We start from the raw sequence: 26,589 nt of genomic DNA on the forward strand, positions 1-26,589 counted from the left end.
TTTGGAGACAAAGTCTTGTGTCATCCAGGCTGGAGTGCAGCGGCGCAGTCTCGGCTCACTGCAACCTCTGCCTCCCGGGTGCAAGCAATCATCCTGCCTCAGCCTCCTGAGTAGCTGGGATTATAGGCGCGTGCCACCACTTCCTGCTAATTTTTGTATTTTTAGTAGAGACGGGGTTTCACCATGTTGGCCAGGATGGTCTCGAACTACCGACCTCATGATCCGCCCGCCTCGGCCTCCCAAAGTGATGGGGATTACAGGCGTGAGCTACCGCACCTGGCCCTAACTTATATTTTCACCTGCGCACTTTCAAGGTTTCTGCTTGCTTTATGAACATGCTCAAATCTCTCCCATTCCTCCTCAGAAACAGTTCCCTTCACTAGTTAACATCAATTGCTTTCATTAATTTATTCATCAAGGATTTTTTAAACAAGCATCATATGTCAGCCATCTTCTAACTGTTGTGGATACAGTGAATAATAAAAAAGATACTGTTTTGATTCTTATGTAGGTTATATTTTAGCAAGAGGATTGGGAGGTGTCATACAATTAACGAGTAAACAAATAGAAGATAATAAGAACCAGTGCTTAGTGTTGTGAAAGAGGTCAGCAGATAGTGTGGTTAGTAAACTTCTCCACCACAGTGAAATTTCAGCTGAATCCTGAAGAATTAGAAGGGGCCAATTATACAAAAAGACAGGGAAAAACTTGGCTGACATAGGGAAAAATCAAGTACAGAAGTTCTGAAGTGAGAGGCCCGAAATATTCCAGGAACTGAAAAGGTACCACACTGAGTGTGTATTCATTGAGCAACAATTTCCAGAGTGCCTCCAGGCACCAGGCTGGAGATACAGTTGTGAAGAAGATGCAGTACCTTCCTTCAAGGAACAGGAAACACTAGTGGGAGAGGCAGATGATGGAGGACTCAATTTCAACATAGATATTGCTCTACTGAGAGGCTGCGAGGGTGCACAGCAAGAGCTGCATAGGCTCAGTAAAGTCCCAGAGAAGATAGCATCTGTGCTGAGTTCAGAAGGACCAGAGACATTATGAGGCCAACAGAGAAGAGACTGGGCAGGGAAAATAACTTACAAGAAAGCAAGAGTAGGAAGGGCATGGTGGCTCACGCCTGTAATCCCAGCGCTTTGGGAGGCCAAGGCAGGTGGATCATGAGGTCAGGGATTTAAGACCAGCCTGGCCAAGATGGTGAAACCCAGTCTCTACTAAACATATAAAAATTAGCTGGGCACGGTGGCAGGCGCCTGTAATCCCAGCTACTTGGGGGGCTGAGGCAGGAGAATCACTTGAATCCGGGAGCTGGAGGTTGCAGTGAGCCGAGATCACGCCACTGCACTCCAGCCTGGGGGACTGAGTAAGACTCCATCAAAAGAAAGAAAAGAGAAGAGAAGAGAGAAGAGAAGAGAGAAGAGAAGAGAAGAAAGGAAGGGTCACAAAAGAGTGTAAAATATGGGGTCGCTGCAAATAGTTGAGTGTGACTGAAATAGGGAGTATGGGGGTAAGGAAAGATATGAATAAAATGCTGGGCAGTCACAAAGTAGCCCCATGATGAGGGTGCCAAATGCCATGCTAAGGAGTTTGAATATCAGACATAGGGTGATGGGAGCACTGAAAAGCCTGAAAGCAGGGGAGTATGTGAGTGGACTTGTGTTTTAATAGGATCACTTAAATGCAGAGAACTGACTGGAAAGGGGCAAGCCTGAAAGCAAGATGACCAGGGAGGTCAGGTGCAGTGATCCAGCCAGTGATGAGGTGGCCCCATGTATTAGTCCATTTTCATGCTGCTGATAAAGACACACCTGAGACTGGGAAGAAAACTAGGTTTAGTGGACTCACAGTTCCATGTGGCTGGGGAGGCCTCACAGTCCTGGTGGAACATGAAAGACACTTCTTACCTGGCCACGGCAAGAGAGAATGAGCTTGTGCAGGGAAATTCCCATTTTCAAAACCATCAGAGCTTGTGAGACTTTTGCATTATCATGAGAACAGCACGGAGAACAGAATGTCCCCATGATTCAATTACTTCCCACCAGGTTCCTCCCATGACACATAGGAATTGTGGGAGTTACAATTCAAGATGAGATTTGGGTGGGGACACAGCCAAACCATATCACCCCAGGAGGGTGGAGATCAGTCATGAGATTCCACAGTTGCTGTGGAAGCAGAATCTATAGAACACAGCAACTCAACAATCAACAGGGCTTTGAAGTGGAAAAGGAGTGGGTGGTGGGGGTGTGTGTGGCTTTAGGGTCTCTGGCTTAGGAAGCTGAGTCTCTGTAGTGCCATTCATACAGATGGAATGAGGGAAGAAGCAGTTTCATGGGAAAGTAGTAAATTTTATTGAGTAACAAGAGCTTGGGGGATCCAGAAGAAAGCTGGGTTTGCAGTTCAGGAGTCCAGGAGAGAGTCAGACTGAAAACATAAGCCCATGGATAGTCAGTCATTGAAGCCATGGGAATGAAGATCACCTATGGGAAACACAGATGGAAGAGAATGTTACAACAATGAAGTGTGGTCTATACAATTAATTGCTGCAAAGAACTCAGGTAAGACAAGGACTGAAAAATAGCCATCGGGTTTAGTAACAACAATGCCTTTGGTGACATTGGAAGTACAACCTTAAAAGTGGCACAGTAGGCTGGGCGCAGTGGCTCACGCCTGTAATACCAGTGCTTTGGGAGGCAGAGGCAGGCGCGTCACGTGGTCAAGAGATTGCAACCATCCTGGCCAACATGGTGAAATCCCGGCTCTACTAAAAATACAAAAAATTAGCTGGGCGTTGTGGCACGCCTGTAGTCCCAGCTACTCAGGAGGCTGAGGCAGGAGGATTGTTTGGACTCTGGAGGTGGAGGTTACAGTGAGCCGAGATCACACCACTGCACTCTAGCCTGGCGACAGAGCAAGACTCCGTCTCAAAAAAAAAAAAAAAAAAAAAGTGGCACAGAAGGTGCAGAACACTGTGTACAGAATGCAAGAAGTAGCCACTGAGGCAATGAAGACAGAGTGCAGACAAGGCTCAGAATGCATGATTCTGAAGGAAAGGGGAGAGATAATGAGGCTGTCTAGTGAGGAAAGTGGAGTGATTGAAAAAAAATTCTTTTTAAAGACAGATGTGTCTGGAACACATTCAAATACCGATAAAAATAGACTAGAGCACTGAGAGAAATGGAATATGGTTATTTTAAATTTGGGAATATAAGAGCTATAAGGTAATATATTAGCCAGATAGAATTTTTTTCACTTTAGAAAAAATCAGTTTGATTATAATAGGTATGATTTACCATACCTGCTATGTGCCAAACACTGTACTGGGCATTTTATATTTCCAGTGATTTTATGTTTAAACAACATTAGGAGGTAGGCATTGCTATCATTGCTATCACTATTTTACAGATGAGAAAATGAAGATGTTATGTGTCTTTCTCAGCCCATGAGTAGTAGATTTTCAATTCAAATTCCAACCTTTCTCCAAATCCATTTTCCTTACACAGCACCACCTCTTCAGCGTATATTTGCTATTTGGTAGCAGAATCCTTGGTGAATGAGCATGGAAAGGCATGTTTTGATCAGGCTGGGAAATGAGGAGAGAATGCAAAGATCTGAAAGGATCCCCTGTCTGGAATAAATCTTGGTAAAAGATGCTACGAAAGCTGGACCTAGGACAGGAGGATATGAAGGGCAAAGGGAGACAGGCAGAATGAGAATATGATGATAGCAGAGGCACCAAAGCATTGTGTAGGGGAATAAAGTCCAGCAAACTGGGGAGGAGCAGAAAAGAACCCAAGTCCTAGGCTAGCCCACACAGCACTCTTGAACAGGGGAGATCTGGTAATTACTCTATTGATTTTACACATCTGGATAAAGGAAATGCCAGTGATAGGCTGCTGACAACCACCTTTCTCTACTACGCTCCTTATGTGCATATCCAACCACTTATTTGAAACCTCTACTCTTGATTTCTCCCTGAACCTGTTCTTCCCCAAGTCTCCCCATTTCAGTAAATTATTCTACCTTCTGTCCAGTTGTTCAAGAAGTCATTCTTGACTCCTCATTCCTGCTTATTCCATATAATCATTATCTGTTGCTGTGTAGAAATATTACTAGAAACTTAGTGGCTTGAAGCATACTTCTGATCTCAGTTTTTATGGGCAGGAATACAGGCACAGCTTCCTCTGCTTCAGGGTCTCTCACAAGGCTGCAATCAAGGTGTTGCCCAGGCTGCAGTCTCATCTGAGGCTCAAGTGGGGAATTATCTAATTCCTCATAGTTATAGGCAAGATTCGGTTCTTTGTGGGTTACTGGACTGAAGTCCTGAGGTCCTTACTGGCTATTGGCCAGACATCATTCATTGCCATAAGGGCCTCTCCATACAGAAACTTGCTTCATCAGTGTCAGCAATGGGGAGAGCTAATAAAGAGTCTGCTGTCAAAACAGCAGCTTGGATCTTATGTACTGCATTCACAGAAGTGCCATGCAATCACTGTTTCTATATTCTGTTGGTTAGAAACAAGTCATAGGCTCACCCCATATTCAAAAACAGGAGACTTCACAAGGGCATGAATATCAGGAGGTGAGGATAAACAGAGTCCATCCTGATATCTGCCTACTACATCCCATCATCCAGTTCATTGCGAAGTCTTGTGAACGCTACTCCCAAAATGCCCTTTGCATTTGTTCATATTCCTCCATTGCCAGGGCCACCATCACCAATTCAGGGACCATCTCTCACTGGACAATTCTTTGGTCTCCTTGGTTTCATTCTTTCCTCTCTGAAGTCTATTCTACACACTTAGATTATATAATTTCTCTTCCATACTTAAAAAATCCTCCAAAAAGTTCCCACTGATGACAAAATAAAATTGAAACTCCAACAAGACCCTACATTTCCTGGCCTGCTGACCTCTGACTTAATCTGATTTCATATTCCACAACTCAGTATACTCTGAGTGCCGGCTGCTTATGGTTCTCCAACTCCCTGAGTTTATTCCTGCTTTTCAGAATTTATGCTTCATATTTTCTCTGCCTGAAATGTTCTTTCCCCAGGTCTTTTGCAAAGCTGTCCCTCCCTTGTCATTCAGCCCCAGCCCAAGTGACATGTCCTTGGAGAGGCTTGCCCTGCTGTATTAGTCTGTTTTCACACTGCTATAAAGAATACTACCCAAGACTGGGAAATTTATAAAGGAAAGAGCTTTAATTAACTCAAAAGTTCCACATGGCTGGGGAGGCCTCAGGAAACTTACAATCATGGCAGAAGGGGAAGCAGGCATGTCTTACACGGTAGCAGGCAAGAGGAGAATGAGCAAAGGAGGAACTTGCCAAGCAATTATAAAACTATCAGATCTTGTGAGAACTCACTCACTACCATGAGAATAGCATGGGGGGAAACTGCTCCTGTGATCCAATCACCTCCTACCAGGTTCCTCCCTGAACACCTGGGGATTACAATTTAAGATGAGATTTGGGTGGGGACACGAAGCCAAACCATATCACCTGCCCAAAGAGAAAGGGAGGAACCAGGATGATTTCCAGGCAATCACCCAAGCTATCTCTACCACATTGCCTCTTTTAATTTTATTAAAGCCCTTATCATTCACTGTCATTTTCTTGTTTACTAATTAACTGTCTTTTCTTTTATTCGAGTTTAAGATCTGCGAGAGCAAAATCCCTGACTTTCTTATTTTCCACTACACATTCCCATCATCTAGAGTCAGGCTGCAAATATAACAGGCACTGGGTAAACATTGCTGAATGAATGAATGAATGGTCAATTAATTAATGAATCAAATTACCCATTCTGGGCTATCTTTAGACGTCTGCACAATATTAATAATTTTAAAACTGGGCTGGGAATGGTGGCTAACTCCTGTAATTCCAGCACTTTGGGAGGCTGAAGGTAAGAGGATCATTTGAGGCCAAGAGTTCAAGAACAGCCTGAGCAGCATAGCGAGACTCCATCTCTACAAAACAACAACAACAAAATAGCCAGATGGCCAGATGTGGTGGCACACTCTCATAGTCACAGCTACTTGGGAGGCTGAGGTGGGAAGATCACTTGAGCCCAGGAGTTCAAGGTTGCAGTGAGCTATGATCACACTACTGCACTCCAGTCTGGGTGACAGAGTGAGACCCTGTCTCTAAATAGATTAAAAATGAATTTAAAAAACTGAAGTCCTTTTGTATGCCCTTATTTTATTGCCACTGAGATCCAGCCTTATAAAGTTTCCTCCACCATTCTCTAGGAAGATTTTATAGCCCATTCATTGATCACCATTTACTTCCCATGCACCCCAAGATGTATTTTATAGCACAAAATTAACAAAATGCTTTCCTGGAACAAAAATGCCACCACAGAAGGCATTTTGTCAAGGTCTTCAGGGAGCCAAATTAACCCAGTGGACCTAAAGAGAGAGCATCTCCATCATGCCTGCAGGACTGACAGAGAAGAGAATCTCAGTATTCCTCGGCCACAGCTGTTCTGTGGGCATCATAGCTGGTTTCCACTATGATGTTTCTTTCACAGGTACGAACGTTTCTGTAGGAAAATAAAAGGTTGCACCAAATGAAAATAAAAGCAACTCACTGAGAAATAATGCCATGTGGGAGATGTAGTGGAGTCCAAGAAAATTAAAAACATTCCAAGTTGCTGTTTTGGTTTGTTCTGTTTCTCGTTCTGATGAGGCCAAATGATTGACATCTGTTAGACACTCCTTTGTGTTTCAGAGCTGATGTCGTACCCATTCAGAATTTAAAAAGAAAAGCTAATCATGCTTATTGCCTCATGGTGTATATCAGTCTGCTGAAGAATTTTTCTGAAGTGAATACATGTTTTTTGGCAGCTCTTGTTTGGGGGAGAGAGCCACCTGCTCTAATTCTTCAGCTAGTGGGAAGGTTTGGCACTATCCTCTGTTGCTCTTTAAACCAATACTCAAAAGGGAATAATAGGAATATTAAACAAAAGAAACAAACAAGGAGAAACATCTCTTCTATTGGTGTAGCCATCAAGGTCTACTCAGAAAAATTAAGCCCAGATGAAAGAGTTCAATGGTAAGAATTTAATTAGGGGAACTAGTTAGGAAGGTGCTGGAAGAGCTGAAATGGCCAATAAGGGGCAGTGAAAGAAGACATCAATTCTTTGCATCTCAGAGGAGATTCAGCTAAGTGCCTTGCCCCAAACAACGTGATACATCAGATTAGCAATAGCGGCAAGCTGCGACCACACAGGAAAGCAGTGTTATGGGTCAAATTGTATCCCCTCAAAAACGTATGTTGAAATTAGGTCATCACAAACGTAATGAGTTAAGTTAAAATTAGGTTAGACTGGAATAGTGGGCCCCTAATCTAATAGGACTAGTGTCCTTATAAAAAGAGAAGAGACACAGAGACAGACATAGGGGCAAGATGGCCTTCTGATGACAGAGACAGACTACAATAATGCAGCTGCAAACCAGAGAATGCCAGGGATTGTGGCCACCACCAGAAGCTTGCAAAAGCTGAGGACAGATTCTGTGCAGTCCCAGAGGGAGCATGGCCCTGCTGACACCCTGATTTTGAACTTTCAGCCTCCAGAGCTGTGAGACAATACATCTCTGTTGTTTTAAAATACCCAGTCTGTAGTACATTGTTAGAGGAGCCCTGAGAAACTGATATGAAGAGTGTTTTCAGAATCCAAGCCCAGGACCACCTGGGGGAGGTGGATTGATGAGGCGGCCCGGGAAGAGGCTAGGGTCATGGAGGGAGGGCCTAGCTGGTAGGATCTGGGACTGCAGAGGAGACTCAGTCATTGCTGGAGAAGCCACCAAAACAGGTGAGTGTCGGGGAAGGAGGGAGAAATACTCTGGCCTCTCTATTCCTCTCATCCTCCCAGCTCTTGCCAGTGCCTCTCTGTTTCTGAATCTAGTTAGAAACCAGTTGGCACAAGAGTCTGCAAAATCGTTGTTTCCGGGGGCAGGGTGAGGAATAAATCTGAGTAAAAAAAGACAATGCCTGTCACTCTAAGGGGCTGTCACGTTAGGCTGGCATGTGCACTGGATGTTCTGTTCTCTGCAGCCAAGTCGGGAAATACAGGATATCGATTACTGCACATACCCTAACAGCAGGATTGTGGAGGTTGTTTGAAGTGAAAAAGATCCTAACCACAAAGGCAAAATATTACAAGCCACTGTGGTTTCATTGTTAAAGGCATTTGTCCAATGACCTAGAGTCAAGAAAACTGCCACAAATTGGATTTTTGACAATTTGGATGTTGGATTTTGGACGAAGATGGTTCACTTTTTCTATCATGTTATACAGAAGAATTGAAACAATGGTATTGGGTATTGCTATGAAGAAATGGAGAAAATTTAGGGCTGAAGATCTAGAAAATTTGTTTTTTAAATAGAGAGAGAGAAACTTCTCCTTCATCCACTAAAATCTGCCAAAATCAAGAAGGAAGTGAATAGATGCTAGAGTGATATTTATTTCACGACCCTATAGGACTCACCTGGACCCTAACGTTCCACAGTAAAAATGTAAACAGTATATACGCAGCGATCATTTGCAAAAGGGTGGGAAACACTTGTGGATTTAAACAAATGCAGATACTTAAAATAAAAATCCCCACCATTCTTTAAAGGAAGCAGCCTTTAGTAATGAACTTGAGATAAAGTTTTCTTTCTTTTTTTTTTTTTTTTGAGATGGAGTCTCGCTCTGTTGCCCAGGCTGGAGTGCAGTGGCGTGATCTTGGCTCACTGCCAGCTCTACCTCCCAGGTTCATGCCATTCTCCTGCCTCAGCCTCCCGAGTAGCTGGGACTACAAGTGCCCACCACCACGCCCGGCTAATTTTTTGTATTTTTAGTAGAAACGAGGTTTCACTGTGTTAGCCAGGATGGTCAGGATTTCCTGACCTCGTGATCCGCCTGCCTCGACCTCCCAAAGTGCTGGGATTTACAGGCATGAGCCACCGCGCCCGGCCAAAGTTTTCTTTCATATAAAACAGAATAATATAATATACGTGCATATATTTTATAATATATTTTAATATTTATAGATAATATTTTAAAATTTGTGATAAAAGAAGGCATACACATTTATTTGCCAGGACAAAACTCTTCTTGGAACACAACATTTATGAAATTAGTCTTTGCATAGGTGACGGCAGGCATTGTCTCTAACCAATATCTTGTTCTGACTGCTAATCTTTTTTTTAAAAAGGGCACCACAATCAATCATTCATCAAAAATAACAGGCAGCAAAGGACTGAGGTAATGTGATTGTTGCTTTCCAAAGTTTCAAATTAGCATAGAAATAGAAGGTAAGCTATCACACCACTAAATAGTTAATGTGGCCACCGCAAACATAGGGGCTCACAAGGAGGCCTTTGACATGTGTGGGATGATAGTACATTCATGGTCATTACACCTAACATAGAACTTTTTGACCTTGCTGATTGAAGTGAACGTTACAAGTTATAAATGTGATATTCTGTTGGAAAAGGTTGAGGTTTTTAAACAGATCCATCAGTGTCATGTTCAAACCACAACAAACATGAAATGATAAACAAAATTGAAACCCACAGGAAGACCTCCAAAGAGCCTACATGCTCACATGCAAGCAATGCTCACTGCAGCACACTGCAACTGGGCGGGGGCCTGGGACACAGCAGGACACAAAAACTCCTCTGGGGCCAGGTGCGGTGGCTCATGCCTGTAATCCCAGCACTTTGGGAGGCTGAGGCAGGTGGATCATGAGGTCAGGATATCGAGACCATCCTGGCTAACACGGTGAAACCCCGTCTCTACTAAAAAATAGAAAAAGAAAATTAGCTGGGTGTGGTGGCAGGCGCCTGTAGTCCCAGCTACTAGGGAGGCTGAGGCAGAATAACATGAACCTGGGAGGCGGAGCTTGCAGTGAGCTGAGATGGCACCACTGCACTCCAGCCTGGGCGACAGAGCGAGACTCCATCTCAAAAAAAAAAAAAAAACAAAAAAAAACCTCCTCTGTAGGGTGATATAAATCCCTCCACATCTATATCGCTTAGTTGTAAAATAAGGGAAGGGAGAAAAAGACAATCCAAACTGGCAGTGGCACTCAGGAATGGAGTGTCAGAAATAGATTCTTGAGCAGAACCTTCAAATAGATCATGAATCAAAGAGGAGAAGAAAAAAGAAATGTGGGTTGCAAATACAAAATTAGCATAAACCAAGAGAACAGACTTTATGTAGAGTGAAGAAGATAAGTATTTCTCTTGAGTGTCCATAAAAGTGTCCCCTGGGAGTACCATAGACACTTTCTTACCATGCCCCTGGAGGTTTCATACTAGGCAGCATGCTTTCATAGTAGCTGGGCACAGACAGGCTGAGTGCCTTGTCCAAAACAACCCAATACATCAGAGTAGAGCTAAGATGGGTCTTCTCAGTCCCTGAGTTTAAGGACTTCGATCACTTAATCGCGCATGCTGCAGCTCTCAAAGATGACTTGGCTTCCTGCAGGTCCAAAGCACATTACCAACTTAATGAGTAATGATACTAAAATGCAAGAAGGCTACGTGTGAACAGTGTCTATCCCCTGCAGGGTCCCTGTATGACCATAGTAAATTTTTATTGCCGAGAGATGGAAAGGAGAAATTTTACACAAAAATCAGGATGGGCAGAGCACTGCCCATGTACATTACTTAAAAAACAAACGAAAAAAAAACTCTTCCTAGTGTTTAATATCCAAATGACTTACTATTTGTTTGTCCCCTGAGAAAATATTTTATTGAAAGCTACATAAATGCTATTCTGATGATTCTTTTGTAAAACACCGAATCCCAGTTACCATATCTTAAAGAACACAGATGTGGATGCACTTCACCTGGGTGGCATGCTCCCCATTTAACCAGAAGGCTAGGGCTAGTACACCTTGTTTAGGATTCCCAAAGGGAATAGAGCAAAACTTGCTCTATACTAAAGGCAAAATAATGAAATCTGATGACAAAACACTATCCTAAAATAAAGATAATATTAACCATTTATTAGGTTCTAGGTGAACTAAAATTTGAGCAAAGAGGTGAATTTACTCTGGGGGTTGGTAGAAGACAAAGAATGTTTGTAGACTGTTTAGAAGGGAATCTAGTGGTAAATGGTCACCCATTTTTCTTTGTACGTCAGGGAGTTTCATTAGAAAAATCTCTGCTAGTGCATTGATATTCTCCCACAGCTGTGGCCAGTAAGTGTGTCATAGTTACCAATGCCAATTTGACAAGAAGGCTGAAGTGAGTCCAAGTGTGGGAGTCTTACCTTCTTAGCAGGCTCCATCGTCTCCACTGTGTAATCTGACCAACTATTCCACTTCAATGTACTTTTTTCGCTATAAACACAAAAGTGTTTCCTCTCATCTCTACACTCCTCTAGGAATATTACTCTTATAATGCTAAGAAAATCTTTGTAGTTATTTGAAAACAGAACAACGTAAGCAAAAACAATTCTTTTTCAGAGGGTTAAAAATAAATAGCCACTTAACCACACAAGGGTTAAAGTATTTCAGGTGATTTAAAATACAGTAACTTGACTGACTGTCCCAAGTGGGATATATACTAATGGTAAAAAGAAACTCTGGAGAATTTTTTTGTTTGTTTTGTTTTGAGACGGAGTCTCATTCTGTCTGATCTCAGTTCACTGCAACCTCTGCCTCCCAGGTTCAAGCGATTCTCCTGCCCCAGCCTCCAGAGTAGCTGGGACTACGGGCGCACGCCACCACGCCCAGCTGATTTTTGTATTTTTAGTAGAGACCAGGCTTCATCATGTTGGCCAGGATGGTCTTGATCTTTTGACCTCAGGTGATCAGCCTGCCTTGGCCTCCCAAAGTGCTGGTATTACAGGCGTGAGCCACTGAGCCTGGTCCTACTCTAGAGAAATTTTAAACTGTATTCTATATTTATATTGAATGATTTGGGCATCATTTTTCTGAAACTAAGACATGCAAGGTAAAAACAAGTAATTATGTTAACTTTGCCAGAACCAAGAATTTCAGGATAAGTGATTAGAGTCACAAATATAAAATCAAAAAGTAAAATTTCTCTGTCTTCTCTTTCAGTTGGCTATGTCACTATGCTCATAAGGTATTCTTTTCTTTTAAAAGTGCATATTTTATATAGCCTTGTCCACTGAAAGGGGCAAAGAAATATGGAGCAAGGAGCACGTCTAGTGCTCAGACTGTGATCTCGCAACATCGTTTCGCATGTAAAGTCTCTTTGGAGAAATGACTATGTCAGATCTGGTTCAGGAAATAGACAAGATGAGCTGGAGCATCTTATTACACTAGAACATAAGAGAAATCTTTTAAAGATCACTAGGGTCATGTCAAAAGGGTTTAGAAGCCAAATTAAAGAGACACCCTCACTAAAGATGGGACAGTTGGGTTCTCAAAAAGGATAGTAACTGCAAATAATTTTTAGGCATCTAATACTGTATCATTCATGAGTTCAAAATGCTACTGAAAATGAGCCACCATTGGTCTTTGGTCACATTTAGCAGATGTTAGGAAACTATTCTAAAAGCAAGAAAACAGTAAAGCATTTATTCTGCTTTTCCTTTACAAACTATGCTTAGGGATTATCATATAGCTCATGAAGAAAAGTCTTTCTTTAAAGCAGCACTCCAGCTACTAAATGAAGAATGATTAATATAATGACATCATTTCAGAACTCCTAGTAAAATAATGGATGTAGGCAGTGATCGTCAATGGCTGCTAAAACTGTTAGATGAGAAACTGATGGGGAACTTTAAAATGATGGAAAGACTAACAAGATTTGACCCAGCAATCAATCTTAACATCCCATAAAGGGAGATAATCAGACATTATGTGCCTCCTGATGAAAGTACACAACTATGAGTCATTCCTGCCAAAAAATAGAAATTTAATCTGATAAATCTTCCAGATCGAATTGCTAGCTTTTAAGAAAACAGAATGTGTTAAATGACACCGTGAAGATGCAATTAGTAAAATTCATAGGAAAAATGACCTGGTTTCTTTAATCTCTTCAACAAACACATTGAAAAGAAAAATATAGAGAAGGAAATCTATAGATTAAAATAAACAAGAGGGGCCTGGTGTGGTGGCTTAAGCCTGTAATCCCAGCACTTTGGGAGGCTGAGGCGGACAAATCACTTGAGACCAGGGGTTTGAGACAAACCTGGGCAACATGGCAAAACCCTGTCTCTACAAAAAAATACAAAAATCAGCCAGGCATGGTGGCATGCAACTGTGGTCCCAGCTACTTGGGGGCCTGAGGCAGGAGGATTGCTTGATCCCTGGAGGTCTAGGCTGCAGTGAGTCAAGATCACACGACTGCACTCCAGCCTGGTTAACAAAGTGACACCCTGTCAAAAAAATTTAAAAAAAGAAACTTAAGAGTTATATCAACCAAACGCAATGTGTATCTATTGATCCTAATTCAACTAAACCAACTGCTGTAAAATACTTTGAGATAATCTTAGAAATTTGCATAGATTATTTTATGATATTAAGAAATTATTAATAATTTTATGTGCAATATTTATGTTTTGATCATGTTTTAAAAGAGCCCTTGGCTGGGTGTGGTGGCTAACACCTGTAATCCCAGCACTCTGGGAGGCCAAGGTGGGAATCACTTAAGGTCAGGAGTTTGAGACCAGCGTGGCCAACATAATGAAACCCCGTCTTTACTAAAAATACAAAAATTAGCTGGGCATGGTGGCGCACCTGTAGTCCAAGCTACTCCGGAGGCTGAGGCAGGAGAATTGCTTGAACCTGGGAGGCAGAGGTTGCTGTGAGCTGAGATTGTGTCACTGCACTCCAGCCTGGGTGACAAAGCGAGACTCTATTTCAAAAAGTAATAATAATAAGCCCGTAACTTGCAGAAATACATAGTAAAATATTTTCAGATGAAATGATGTGTCAGGGATTTGCTGGAAAAGAACCGAGTTTGGGAGGGAAACAATGGAACATTGGAGGAGGCATTTGTGCAACAATATCAACCACGAGTTAATAATTATTGAACTAAGTAACAAATACATGAGAGTTTGTTATAGTATTCTCTACTTTTGTATGTGCTTAATAATTTTATAGCAAAGAGTGGAAAATACGAAAGCTCTAAAAATCAACGTTATTCAAATGCTTACATTAACAAAAGTTAAAATTATACACACATTATTCTGTTCATGTTTCTCTCCCATTGTCTAAGATCATTTTATTTATTCTAAATATTATGGGAGAAAATTTGATAACATCTCCTTGGCCTCTTTAATGATTAAAAGTAGAATTGAGGTCTCAGTGGACCTAGTGCAGCCACATATTGGACCCTAAAGGAAAAGATAGGTTGGTGCTGCTTTCCATTTGTGAACATAGCTCTTTAAATAAGTGGTAGCTTAAAATAACTTGCCTTTGGGGATCATACTCAGTGAATATAAAAGGATGAAACAACAATCCTTAAGCCACTAGAGCTGGGGTGGGACCAGGTATCATAGCATAATAGAGCAAGTGTCGTAACATCAGTGACTCCCACTGTGAGGTACAGGTGAGAGAATTTTTAGGTCTTTCTCAAGCTGAAGGATGCTCTTTTCCTGCTCTCCTTACAGAATAGAGTGATCTGTGATATCTTCCCACTACTCCCAAGTCAGGAGAGAGAGAGAATGAAGATCCATTGCTGTAGAGGAACAAACTGAACGTGTTGAAGGTCCTGCAAGGCCAGTGTGGCTGGAATGCAGACACAACACCAGGAGGAACAGGAGATGGGGCTGACAAGAGAGGCAGGAGTCAGATCTCATGGGAACTGTCACCTGCGGGTAAGAGATTTGGACTTCATGCCACATGCGGTAAGAAGCCATTGTTGGTGTTTTAAGCTGGCAAGGGCAGTGGCTAGATTTGCCTTTTTAAAAGTTCACTCTGGCTGCATGAGGTAAACAGGATCAGAGAGGGACAAGCATGGAATCGTGTCAGAAATGTAACCCTCTCACCAGGCACAATGGGAACCTGGTGGAGGTGGTGGAAATGGAGAGAAGTAGGCAGATATGAGATATAATTTGGAGATAGAATAGACAGGACTTTTTGTTGTTGTTGTTGTTTTTTGTTTGTTTTGTTTTTGTTTTTGTTTGAGACAGAGTCTCACTCTGTCGCCTAGGCTGGAGTGCAGTGGCACCATCTCGGCTCAGTGCAACCTTTGCCTCCCAAGTTCAAGCGATTCTCCTGCCTCAGCCTCCTGAGTAGCTGGGACTACAGGCACGTGCCACCACGCTCAGTTAATTTTTGTATTTATTTTAGAGACGGGGTTTCACCCTGTTGGTCAAAATGGTCTCAATCTCATGACGTCATGATCCGCCCACCTCGGCCTCCCAAAGTGCTGGGATTACAGGCATGAGTCACCATGCCCAGCCAGGAATTGTTGATGTATTGGTTAAGGAGGATCACGGAGAGAAATTTCAATGGTAACGCCCAGATTTTTTCGTATGATCAACCAGAAGAAGAGATGCATTTATAACTAAATGAAGAACAGAAGAAAAGAGGCATATTTGTGATCAGAGATCAAGAATAAAGTTTTGAGCATATTAAGTTTGAGATGCTGATTAATCTATCCAAGGGACATCCCAGTGATGATAAACAGAAGTTAGAATGCACATCTGGAGTAAAGAAATATCATCAGGCATTTAGGCTGGGCATGGTGGCTCACACCTGTAATACCAGCACTTTGGGAGGCCGAGGTGGGCAGATCACCTGAGGTCAGGAGTTTGAGACCAGCCTGGCCAACATGGCCAAATGCCAACTCTACTAAAAATACAATTAGCCGGGAGTGGTGGCCCATGCCTGTAATCCCAGCTACTCGGGAGGCTGAGGTAGGAGAATTAGTGGAACCCCGTTGTAGTGAGCAGAGATCATGCTATTGCACTCCAGCCTGGGCAATAGAGCGAGACTCCATCTCAAAAAAGGTGGGGGGGTGGGCAGGGGAAAGAAACATCATCAGGCATTGGCACAAGGTAGAAAGGTGATAGCCCCAATGTTGATCAGAGCAGGAAGTATTAAAAGACTGGTTGGGGTCATAGGGAGAGAGGCAACTGAAGTTAGAAGCCCCCGGAACTGATAAGACCCACCATATTGACCGTCTTAGGCTGTGGCCCTCCAAATCCCAGCCACACTAGCACATAGAATGTTCCTCTAGGCCGGGCGCGGTGGCTCAGGCCTGTAATCCCAGCACTTTGGGAGGCCGAGGCGGGTGGATCATGAGGTCAGGAGATCGAGACCATCTCGGCTAACACAGTGAAACCCCGTCTCTACTACAAATACAAAAAATTAGCCAGGTGAGGTGGCGGGCGCCTGTGGTCCCAGCTACGCGGGAGGCTGAGGCAGGAGAATGGCGTTGAACCCGGGAGGCGGAGCTTGCAGTGAGCCGAGATCGCGCCACTGCACTCCAGCCTGGGTGAAAGAGCGAGACTCCGTCTCAAAAAAAAAAAAAAAAAAAAGAATGCTCCTCTAGTGAGTTCTGTCGTTCCCCAAACACGGGACACCTTCTCAGCTTTCTGGGGAAGCTTTCCTAGGATGAAGTGATTCTTCTGCCATCCTGTAAGTGTGATTCTGAGCTTTGAAGACAGGGCTGACCCAGGGGAAGCCCAGGATTGGGACAGAGTTAACTAAGATCTTAGGATAGTGTCCAGGAACCAGATAAATTTTTTTTGTCTTTCTTAAGGAAGCCTCTAATCAAGGTAATTATTGTGAAAAGTAGGAAATGATTTGTGGTACTGCCCAGTAAGTCTCAAATATTGCTGGAAATCATTAATCATATCAAGGTAGGGGCATGCCATGCCCTCTGTAGAAGTACAAGTGCCTTCTTCAGCAGGCAGAGATTTTACCCAGAAATTTTACTCTTGACACTCTCAGATAAATATTTTTTAGGTTTGGGTTTGGAGTTAAAGCTGCAAACATCATCAGAGTCTCATGGGATACCAGAATGAGAAAAGTAGTCCGAGTAAACATCTGTTTTTGATCTTTTCAGTGTTGCAGACCTCTTTGAATACACCATGAGCACTGTGGATTCTCGCCTCTGGAAAATAAAAATCACCTACAGAAAAATTCAGACAACTTTAAGGAGTTTGAAGAATCCCTGCTAGTCGTGGACCCATTTGGAGTCAATGGATTCCTGACCATGACTCCTTGGATTCAGAAGTCATATAAGATGCAATTTAACAAACATTGGAAATCAAACGAGCATTCTGAGGAAAAGCAGCATCTTCCATACATCATCTTCTGGAATATCCCTGATCTGGATGAGGTCACAGGAATGTCCATTCATAGGGAGCTCTTCTTGGAGCTCAGAGATCATTGAGAGAGGGTAATCATCATGGATGTGTCCAAGTGAAGGTAGTTTGGAAAGAAACAAAGGTACCCTTTTTTCTCACTAAACATCTTAGGGTCCCCATTAGCAGGAAGGAAGGAAGAGGACAGGTGAGCTCCCTGGTATTGATGTATTTACAGAGAACCTAGGCATCAGCCATACATACAGAGGACACTCATTTGGCCAGAATTGGGGCTTTGACTTTAATTAAATTCCCTTGCTCCCAATAAGACCTCTCTTAATCTGAAAACAATTTGTCATAAGTGATGTACCTGCCAAGACCTCACGGCAAAGAGGCACGGGTTACCTAGTAAATGTTGCTGGCAAAGTCCAGCGTGACTCTAAAGGGACAGTGGCTTCCTTTGGATGGTCTTGTGCTGGTGCTGGACATAGCAATCAGAAGGACAGTCGTGAACACCCAGGAGTGAACCAAGATGCAAAGTTCAAGTCCGAGGGAAGAAGGGTGGAGTGTGGAAGAAGGGAAGGCAGATGCTGCAGCCCTGCCTACAAGCAAGGAGGGAGCCATTAAGAGCCCCAAGCTGGCCAGGCGCGGTGGCTCACACCTGTAATCCTAATCCCAGCAATTTGGGAAGCCAAGGTGGACGGATCACCTGAGGTCAGGAGTTCGAGACCAGCTTGACCAACATGGAGAAACTCTGTCTCTACTAAAAATACAAAATTAGCCAGGAGGCTGAGGCAGAAGAATTGCTTGAATCCAGGAGGTAGAGGTTGCAGTGAGCCAAGATATGCCATCACACTCCAGCCTGAGCAATAAGAGCGAAACTCCATCTCAAAAAAAAAAAAAAAAGCCCCAAGCCTACTTTATCAGACAGAGGAATCAAGTTGTATTTCCTTCTCACCAAGAGACACTGGAAAGCTGTGATCTTATGCCAGTGAAGAAAGTGAGAGGAAAATAAACTCTTTCTAAGGATGAATCCTGAAAGCCTTTCACAGACAATGCTGGTTCTGTAAGAATGACCTATGATGGTTAAACCATCACAGTCTTCATTCCAATTGACATTCTAGGTAAACCTGCACACAGCTTTTTCTGTGTATTTTCCAAAAAAGGATCATTTTATAAAGGCTCAAATTATTTACAAATATTGTGCATATTCTTGCTGTTTCTCAGTTCTTTAAGAAACATACAAACATACATATTGGCTGGATTTTCCCCAGCCAATATGAATGTGCTCACCTTCCCTTGGGTGAGACAACACAGGCACAACATGCAGGTCAGGATAAGTTTTATTGAACTTTTAGAGACCTAGTTAATTAATTTTTTGAGATGGAGTCTTGCTCTGTCACCCAGGTTGGAGTGCAGTGGCATGAGCTCTGCTCACTCTGCCTCCCGGGTTCAAGTGATTCTCTTGCCTCAGCCTCCTGAGTAGCTGGGATTACTGGCATGTGCCACAACACCCAGCTCATTTTTTATTTTTAGTAGAGACTGGATTTCACCATGTTGGGCAGGCTGGCCTCAAACTCCTGACCTCAGGTAATCTGCCTGCCTCAGCCTCCCAAAGTGTTGGGATTACAGGCGTGAGCCACAGCACCCCACCCAAGAGCAAGTTAATTTAAAAAAATAGTTTACCAGTTCTTTAATAAATAAGAAAATGGAAACTCAGCCCCAAGGGGAAACGGGAGTCTAAGTTTAACTTCCTTAGGCAGGTCCAGTTTTGTGTGGTTTCTGTGGTATGGGTGAGTAGTTGTCACACAATTTGGTCTCATGAGTAAAACTGATGCAGGAAAACTTTTGTTCACTCTGTTTTATTAATGAAATGAATCCAGAGCTGCTTTTTTATGCTAAACACTTTAAAGACAGCCCTTCCTCCTCTTGCCTGAGGGAATTTAGGAAGACATTCCTTGAGGAATCTATTTAGGGCTTTGGAGACAGGAAAGGTAGCAGGATATGGTAAGAGCAAAAGCATCAGCTACAGTAGGTAATGCCTGGGGTTGTTGAAACTGATGGAAAAAAAGGTTTCCTGTACAAAAACCAAGCACCGTTTTATTTTAATGCTCAACCGAGACCCCTTCCTGAGAAAACCAGCCACGTCTGTGATTCTTGACGAGGGTAGTTCCTCTGAGCCCTGTGTTCACCAGAGGCCTGGAGGAGTAAGCGAGAAGTAGAGGGTGCTGCCAGCACAAATGCTTTGTCATTTAGAACTGCCCAGGGAGCAGTTATAAAACACACACCTGCAAATTACAAGAGGATGGCATGGGCTCACAGATGCAGCAAGACATGAAGTGACATCTGTCCTCAGTGTCCCTTTTCTTGGAATGCTTGAAAGGGTGACTCTGTAGGCTCAGACTCAGACCACGCCGCACCGGTTGCAGTCAAGAGATCTTTATCGGAGGAGTCCGAGGGAGAGCCGAGGCGGAAGAAGAAAGAGAGCGAGGGCGCTGCAGCCTCCGTCTTTTATGCGTAGGGACGTTACGTGGGGGTCGCTGGTTGGCTGAGGGGCTGGGTCTAGGCTGAGGCGGGAAGGCGTGACCTCTGATTGGCTCCCTTTGGCGGTCCTGTTTTGGGGAGGAAGAAGAACCCGGAACCAGCGCCATTAGGGTGCTCTTTTTACCTAACATTCCTCCCTTTTTTGTTTTTTAAGAAGTGGGGAGGTGGGCGTCATGTCACTGTTCATCTGGCTACTTCCTGCTGAACGGGGGCGTCGTGGGGAAGGGATATTGGAGGACTGTAGCGGCAGAGCAACAGCAGGAGGCCAAAGAAGACGGCGCTGAAGGTGAACACTTCCCGGGGTGTGAAGTCTAAAATGTCCCTTGTAAGTAGAGGTCATCTATGGATGCAAGCCATCCGTATGGCAGGGAAGGATCTGCTATGAGCCACGTATTTTCTTGGAGGGCCTGGAGGAAATCTAAGAAATTACAGGTCCTGGAGGCGGAGGCCATAGGTACGGGAGTCCTGGTAGTCTTCCTCGGTTGCTAGGAGTTGGTAGTGCCTAATGAGAGGCTGGTTAAAAGTCTGGTTAGATAAGGAGGAGATTCGTTGTTGTATGAACTTTATTAGGCAAGGGAGGAGAATACACAAGGCTGCTATGCCTAAGAGGGGCCCGAGAAACTGTAGGACCCAAGCTAAAAGAGGCATTTTTAGAGTGTCCCAGGAGAAGGAACGAGAATCTGAGATGCGTTGTCTGATCTCAGAAGCCTTGTCCTGTATACGCTGGGCAGCATCTCGCACTATCCCTGACTGATTAGTGTAAAAACAACACTCTTCCCCTAAGAAGATGCAGAGTCCTCCTTTTTCAGCAGTGAGGAGGTCTAGGCCTCGGCAGTTTTGGAGAGTCACTGCTGCTAAAGAGTCTATTTGAGATTGTAACGTAAGAATAGATTTTGTTATTTCCTGTAAACTGCCTGAGAAATCTTTTGAGAGGGTGTGGTAGTAGGATAATGACGTGGACAAGCCGGCTATTCCAGTCCCTGTGGCAGTGGCTATTTCTAATCCTATAAGTAGGGGTATTAGTTGTACGGCTCTTCGCTGACGGACTTGAGCTTTGAGGGGTACCGATAAGGTCTGATTCCCTGGGGCAATGTCAATGTGGGGGCTTAGAAAGACTAAGGTGCAGGTGCCTGTCCAGTTAGTGGGGAGGCAGATATAGGTTGACATTCCACATAAGAATATGCCTTGGCTGGGTAGACAGAACTCGTTATGTATGTTAAAAAGGTGTGTGAGTTTGTTGTTTTCATTTTCCCATACTCCTAGAGTGCTTGCTAAGGTGGCTCCAGTGTGCGGCTGGAAAGGGGTGTTGGGAGCAAACTGAGTGGCTCCTGTGTTTTATTTTCCCATTGGAGGAAAAAACATTTTGTATCTACTAGGAGCCATTCGAGAGAGTGATTGAAAGAGGGGATGAGAAGGCACTCACTAGTGGTGGGGGCGCTGCTGCAGGGAGTCCAGGGGTGAATGGTCATGCAGGGAGTATGTCTGCCATTACAGAACCCGGACTGTTTGTTGAGTAGGGAGGAGGTGATGATTTTGGGGGGCCCAGAGAAGCGGACAGGCTGGTTGAATGGAGCTGTTTGGGTGATTTGAAAGCTAGCATGATCCACTGGGGCTTGAAGTTGTAAGGTGTAATTACACTGATGTGGTGGTAGGTGCCCTAGAGGCAGGCCAGATGACAGGTCGCATTGTATGCATAAAGGGGCTTGGAAAGTTAAAATAGTATTTGTGGTTACAGGGCCGTGTATGGGCTTTTTATTGTTTGTGTAACGGGTGATGTTGGAAATGTAAGAAAGCAAAAGTTGGGTTGCACATCCTGTCATGGTATTTTTGGTCGTATCAGAGATGGGGAAGTCGGCTAATGACTGCATGTTTAGAAGTTGGAAAGGGTCTTTTCCTTCATAACGAAGGTGGTAGGTCAAGTTGGCGAAGACCTAGTTTTTTGCCGGAATGGGAATGGCAACATAGCCAGAGGTTGATAGAGAGATACACAGCCAACAGTCATTTGCCAGGGAAGGATTGGACTGGTTTAACAGAGTGTGAGTTAAGTTGAGAGTCTTGTAGAGGTAATTAGGAGCTAGTGGAAGGGGAGGGGTGGTTGTATGAGGTATCCAAGGAAGTAGGAGGGATATATGGGTAAAGAGGGTGCTCTGGAAAACGAGATCATTTTATCTAGTATGAGTTTTTTCACCTGTGTTTTTTGGAGGAAGCGGTCGTTCCTCAGGGTCGTGGTAGGAGCCTTTAGGTGGAGTAGTCGTTGGGCGTATGGTCTGGCCTCGTGCCTGGACTATGGGAGGGCCAGAGGTGGAGACAGCGCCCCAATACTCCTGCAGAACCGAGAAAGTAGCTCCGGTATTAAGGACTAAAATGACGAGACGCCCATCCACTGTAAGAGGCACCCTGGGCTCCTGCGTGGTGATGGTGTGTGTCGGGGAAGAGGTCCCAGGGCCCCGTCAGTCATAGGCCGCTAACCCAATGAGATCAGCTTCAGGACGGGGGTCTGGCCCAGCTCCCCCGAGGGAGCTGGGGCAGTCGGTCGCCCAGTGGCCGGATTGTTGGCACTTGGGGCACGGTCTTTTGGGTGGCCTGGGATTAGGACACTCACGAGCCCAATGACCTTTGTTCCCATATTTAAAGCAGGGTCCAGGGGGTTGGCGGTGAGTGGTGGACATAGAGGCAGGGCGTCTGATAGGCTGGGTTGAGGCCTTGAAGGCCTGAGCCAACATCTGGCACTTTTGCCTGCTTGCCTGCTCGTCACGGTTGTGGTAGACTTTGAATGCGGTGGCGAGGATCTCGGTCTGCGGGGTAAAGGGACCTCTGTCTAGCTTTTTTAGTTTGGCCTGAATGTCTGGGAAGCTGTGTGCGAAGAAATGGGACATGAGAAGTTGCCTGCCGTCGGGGGCTTCGGGGTCTATGTTGGTGTATTGTTGGAGTGCCTGTGTAAGGCGGGCGAGGAAGGCGGACGGGTTTTCATGTTTTTCCTGAATGATTTCGTGAAGTTTTTCAAAATTGACTGCCTTTTGGGCTGCCTTGCAGAGACCTGTTATTAAACAGGTGGCGAAGTGGTCTGGGCCAAGACACCGTTCTGGGAGTTATAGTCCCAGCAGGGTCGTGTTCGGGGACTGCCTGCGCCCGATGGGTAGGGCTGGGGTTGTTTGGTGAACCTGATCTGCATAAGTACAGGCCTGCTCCTAGACCTGCCTGCGCTTCTGGAGAAGGAGGGTGTTAGAGAAAATTTGATATAAGAGGCGGAGTTAGAAGTGTAAGAGCCTAAGCGTTTATAAGTTAGCCATAGAGAAGGGAACATGGACACGAAGAATGCCTTCTGCCCCTGCAACTTCTGTAAGAGGGGCGAGGACGGAGAGGTGTGATCTGGAACGAGTGGTGGGAGGGCTGAGGGCGGAGGTTGCGGAGGAAGGGGAAAGAAAAGAGAGGTGGGGGGAAGTGGTAAGGGGGGGCTGCCGCTGGCGGGTGCGGCCGAGGGTGGGGCTGAGGGTGGTGATATGGAGTTAAGATGGGGGAAGGTGGGGCCAGCGATAAGATGTTGAGGGTTATGCGGGGGCTGTGGGCATAGGGGATCTCTTCCCATTCTCCTGTTCCTTCACAATATTTAGAGGCCCATAAATGGGTCATTTATTTTGGTTGTTTAAGGGGTTGTGAATTTGATTAAGCGTTTAGGTTTGAGGTCGGCGGCAAGGCCTAGGGTAGCCAGATTGTCTAGAAGGCATTTTAGGGGGGCGTCGGCCGGCAGGGATGCGGAGCCTCCCATAGTGGGAGAAGGGGCAGTGATGGCTAAGAGGGCGTCCCCTAATTAGCCGAACACTGTAACCAGGTTCAGAGCCTTCGGTTGGTCGTCACCAAGGCGAAGGGACTGAAGGGCCAACAGGATGGTGGAGGGACCGTGAGCCACCTGGTACCAGGATTTTGTATGTAGCCAAGAGTATGGCGCGGGGCGGAGGAGGCGGAGGGCGGGAGGAGAGGGAGAAAACTCCGTTTCCTGCGGGTCGAGGAGGGGAAGCGAATGATGGGGCCTACCACTGCCGTAGGGGCGTCTGGCGAAATGTGTTTGTCACGGGAGTGGCCACGGTCTGGCGATTTGCCCGAGAGGTAGGCCCAGGAGGGGAAAACTTACTGAGATGAGTCCGGTGGTGGGCGAAGAGCGTGGCGAACAGGAAAATGGGCGAAGACTGACCGGGGCCTGGTCTGAGCCTGAGAGGGATTGGGGTCCCACCAAAGGCGGGGAGTCCCAATCCGAGTCACGGCACCAATGAAAGGGTGACTCTGTAGGCCCAGACTCAGACCATGCCACACCGCTTGCAGTCAAGAGATCTTTATTGGAGGGGTCCCAGGGAGAGCTGAAGCGGAAGAAGAAAGAGAGCGAGGGCTCTGCAGCCTCCGTCTTTTATGCCTAGGGATGTTACGTGGGGGTCGCTGGTTGGCTGAGGGGCTGGGTCTAGGCTGAGGCAGGAAGGCGTGACCTCTGATTGGCTCCTTTTGGCGGGCCTGTGTTGGGGAGGAAGAAGAACCCGGAACCAGCGCCATTAGGGTGCTCTTGTTACCTAACAATGCTCCCATGTAGAACCCTATGTCACTTTGAATGAACCTCTTTCTGAAGTGCCTGGGGAGCTCTATCTCCAAGCCCCTACCCTAGGTACTTGCCCCCTCTCCCCAACCCCACCTCAGTACTGATGACTCATCTTAGGAACTGGAGATACTGAAAGACAAGACCAGTTGAGCATTTGGGTGGGAGAGAACATGACTTACATGCAATGCTAATCTGGGATCGCATTCTTCCCTAGTCTGAGAGCTAAGTGACAGCCCAAAGTCTCCCTTTTAGCAGCTTAGGAGGGGAAGCACACCAAGAGGCCTCACAACTGTGTGTGGAATCACTGTGTTCTCAGTGAGGGAGAGAAAATAGAGAATTTTTAAAGCATTCTCCCCAGATAATAGAAGTTTTGATTAGTTATTTCCCAAGACAAAACCAAAAGTTTGTTTAAATCTTGTTGCGTACACACATTCAGGAGAGCAACTTTGAGTGTCTACTACATACTAGGCATTGCACTATGTGCAGGATAATATAGGGATGATATGGGGCGGAATAAGGCAACTTGAGTGGCCACTAGGCATACTGCAGAGGTAGTTAACCTGCACTTTGACAAGGCTCCCTCCCCTCCCCTCCCTTCCTCTCCCCTCCTTTTCCCTGCCCTTTCTTTTTCTTTTCTTTTCTTTTTTTTTTTTTGAGACGGAATCTCACTCTGTCGCCCAGGCTGGACTGCAGTGGTGCGATCTCAGCTCACTGCAAGCTCCACCTCCCAGGTTCCTGCCATTCTTCTGCCTCAGCCTCCTGAGTAGCTGGGCCTACAGGTGCCTGCCACCATGCGTGGCTAATTTTTTGTATTTTTAGTAGAGACGGGGTTTCACCGTGTTAGCCAGGATGGTCTCGAACTCCTGATCTCGTGATCAACCCACCTTGGCCTCCCAAAGTTCTGGGATTACAGGAGTGAGCCACCATGCCCAGCCCGTTACTTTTTTTTTTTTTTTAAGGCAGAGTCTCTATCTCCCAGGCTGGAGTGCAGTGGCGTGATCTCTGCTCACTGCAACCTCCACCTCTCAGGTTCAAGCGATTCTCCTGCCACAGCCTCCCGATTAGCTGGGATTACAGGTGTACGCCACCATTGCCCGGCTAATTTTTGTATTTTTAGTAGAGACGGGGTTTCACCGTGTTAGCCAGGCTGGTCACAAACTCCTGACCTCAAGTGATCCATCCGCCTCGGCCTCTCAAACTGCTGAGAATACAGGCATGAGCCAACGCACCAGGCCTAATTTTCATTAATTTTAATCTTTCTCTTTTTATAAAAGCATTTAAGTTTCTACATCGTCTTCTGAGGATTAGTTATGCTAGGTTTCAGTTTTCATTGCCTCTTTGTTCCAAAGTGTGTCTAAGGATATATTTCATAATTTCAAAGTATTAACTTCATCACTTTTTATTATTTATTATAACTATTCTAACTCTATTGGACGATGATAGAAATAAACTCTCCTTTCTTTGTTCCATCAACCTAGAAAATAATTTTTATTATCTATTTGAGAGATTATAGATTCATAAATTTCTTTGTTTTTAATTTTTGTCTGTTACTTATGACTGATTATGAAAGAGTTATGTTAAAATTTCCCAGTAATATTACACTTGTATACAGTTCTTTTATTCCTAATAAGTTTTGCCTCATATATTCAGCTGCTATTTTTTGTGTGCACAGAGGTTTATGAGTTGTTATAATTGTCTGGATTGTCTAAGAAGCAGACACCGAGATATAAATCAACAGGGAAGAATTGTATTAGGGGAAACGCCTAAGAAATAAATTGGAGAAGGAGTTGGGAGAGGCTGGGAGAGCTGTCAGATCATAATGAAGACTGACCCTAAGAAAAGGAGAGAGACAAGAAAAACAGAGTTGAAGTGTTTTCAACTGCTGTGAAGTCTAAACATTCAGCACTGCTGCCTGGAAGTCCTTGAGCCAAAGCTGGCTGTCCAAGAGTCTCGTGTCTTCCAGGAAGAGGCCTAACTTACTATGCTATTGCTCTTGTTTATTGCCTGAGAACAGCCTCTGGGAAACCTGGCCCACCACGAATGGGGTGATAGGTTTAGAGGGCAGTGGCTGGTGCCCACTGTCAATGATGCTCCCTGTAGTTGGAAGTCAGGTAGGTGTATTCTAATGACAATCATTTTCATGTATCTTCCTCAAAAATAAACACATTCAAATTTTATTAGCTGATTATTTTAGCATTTTCCAAACCTACTAGATCATGGAATCT

At 44.7% G+C, this 26,589-nt stretch overlaps 1 long non-coding RNA gene across 1 annotated transcript; it reads left to right on the forward strand.

Annotated features, from left to right (window-relative positions):
• The first annotated feature begins 2,215 nt into the window (after window positions 1-2,215).
• On the forward strand, window positions 2,216-18,434 carry LOC105739728. Its single transcript, XR_001115671.2, has 4 exons — window positions 2,216-2,564; window positions 9,209-9,258; window positions 14,593-14,799; window positions 16,998-18,434. It is a non-coding gene; the product is annotated as an uncharacterized LOC105739728 (long non-coding RNA).
• The last annotated feature ends 8,155 nt before the right edge of the window (window positions 18,435-26,589 follow it).

Source organism: Nomascus leucogenys, chromosome 5, assembly GCF_006542625.1.
Source record: "Nomascus leucogenys isolate Asia chromosome 5, Asia_NLE_v1, whole genome shotgun sequence".
NCBI lineage: Eukaryota > Metazoa > Chordata > Mammalia > Primates > Hylobatidae > Nomascus > Nomascus leucogenys.